Below are 2,444 nucleotides of genomic sequence, written 5' to 3'. Positions count from 1 at the left end.
ATCTTGGATCTAGACAAAATTTGTCACCATGGTGTTGGCAGATTTTTCAGATTCTACACCAAAAGTACAATCCATAAAGAAAAAATAATAAACTGGAGTTCATTAAACTTACAAACTTTTGTGATTTAAAGGCACTATCAAGAAAGTGAAAAGACAGGAAGAAATACTTGTAAATCATTTATCTGATAACAGATTGCTACCCAAAACACTGGGAGAATTCTTACAAATCAATAAAAGATAACCCATTTGAAAAACAGGAAAAAGATTTGGATGGACATGTGATCAAAAAAAGATATGTGTATCAATCAGGGCTTTCTAGAGAAACAGAACCAACAGGAGATATCTGTAAACATGACATTTTCTAAAAGTATCTCATCCAACTGTGGAGAGTCATGAGTGCAAATTTCCTAGGGAAGGCTGCTAGCCAGCAATTTCGATGGAGGTCATTGATGAACTCTCCAGGAGAGGTTGGCTCACTGAAAGTTCTCTCTTTTACCTTAAAAGTCTCCAACTAAGTGGATTACATCCAACTGACTGGATTCTTTCATGGCTAAAGACACTCTCTTAGTTGATCATAGTTGTAATCAGCCACAGATGCAATCAACGGGTTGATGATTTAAAAAACCAGCCTTCTGGTTTATTAACCTAACACAAAATGTCATTTCAGTAATGATTAAGCCAATGCTTGCTCGACCACATAACTGGGCATCATCACATGGCCAGGTTGACACATGAACCTAAGCATCACAATATGCAATGGCTAATAAACACATGAAAAGATACTCAATGTCATTAGTCATTAGGGAAATGCAAATCAAAACAAAAATACATACAACTTCACACTTGCTAGGATGGTTATAATAAAAAAGACAGACAATACAAGTGTAGGTGAAAACCAAAACCAATAAATCAATCAATATAAAATAGTTAACTGATTGGTGTCTTTGGAATTTTTATTTACTATACCATACATATAAGGCTTAACCCAATAATGATCTAAAAAAAATGTTAAAAAATGAGTTTTAATGAAAAAAATAGCTTTTCTAAAATTTAGTTGTTTCTATGTTCTTTGTGTTACAAAGCATATCAAAAGAAATTTCAGAAGGTCATTTGGAGAGAAATAACAATTTGACCCAACTAAAAGTTATCTTCCTTTCTTGTACATAGACTATGCCATATGTTCTCTTAACTTAGCTTTGAAGATATAGACCAAAAGACCTTTAAGTCTGTAAATAGTATTGTGGAAGCCCTGACCAACCTCAGCATTATCCTCACAAAGAAAAAAGATTTTGTGGTAGAAAATATCTGGGATATGTGTGTGTAAATATGTGTGAATTTATTTTTAATTTTTATGAATATTTCACTTGCCCTCTTCTTGATTTACATAAACATGATTGTTTTAAACACTGTTCATAGCTTCACCTTTTCTCCTTATTAGTGATAGTCAGTGATAATTACTTTTAAGAGTTTACTTGTTTTACACTTTTTAAAAAATGAGATAAAATTCATATAACAATTCAGTGTATTTTAGTATATTCACAATGTTATGCAACCATCACCACTATCTCAGTCCAGAACATTTCCATCACCCTGAAATGAAACTCTGTGCTGTTAGCAATCACTCCCAACATCTTCTACCTCCATCCCTTGGCAACCATTAATCTAGTTTATATTTCAATGGATTTGCCTATTCTGGATATTTCATAGAAACAAAATCATGCAATAAGTGCCTACCTTGTATAGTACCTTGTAGCATAGTACTTTCATATTTCAAGGAGCGGATGTGAAACCCCATTTTATAAGGAGATTCCTTTTCATTTTTAATTGGTTTGAAAGGAACAGAGTTACTTCTGAATTAGATCAATATTTTCAGATCATGGCTCCAATACTAATTAGCTATGTAGTTTTGGGTAATTTATTCAACCCTTTAAGCCTCAGTTTCTCATCTATAAAACTGGATAACAATAGCAATCTTTAAAGATGACCATGAGGATTGGAGATGCTTGTGCCTAGCATGAACTTGAGACAGTAATATCTATTATTACTTCACAAAGATTGTCTAATTATCATTTTCATTTCAGTTTAGCACTCAGCTTTTTACTATATGCTATAAAAGGAACTATATAGTAGTGGAAAGAATGATAAACTAGAAACTACGAGATTTGGACTTTAGGCCAAGCTTTGCCATAAACTAGTGTAAGCAGCGTGCTCTTAAATATATGTCTTTATACAGTTGGTGTTCAGTTTCTGACACTGAAAATTAAAGAGTTAGTCCAGAATCTAGTGTTTTCTTGATCTCTACAGCCTTTCTCTAAAATTTATATGATTCCATAAAATACATGTAATATGTATTAGTTATTCCCTTTTTCTAAAAAAGAGTAACACATCCTAAAGGGTATTCCTGACAACCCTTCGGGGTGAGAGAAGAATATATTAGAATTCTG

Source organism: Tamandua tetradactyla, chromosome 3 (assembly GCF_023851605.1).
Source record: "Tamandua tetradactyla isolate mTamTet1 chromosome 3, mTamTet1.pri, whole genome shotgun sequence".
In the NCBI taxonomy this organism is placed as follows: Eukaryota; Metazoa; Chordata; class Mammalia; order Pilosa; family Myrmecophagidae; genus Tamandua; species Tamandua tetradactyla.
Note: the sequence above shows the minus strand (reverse complement) of the source record.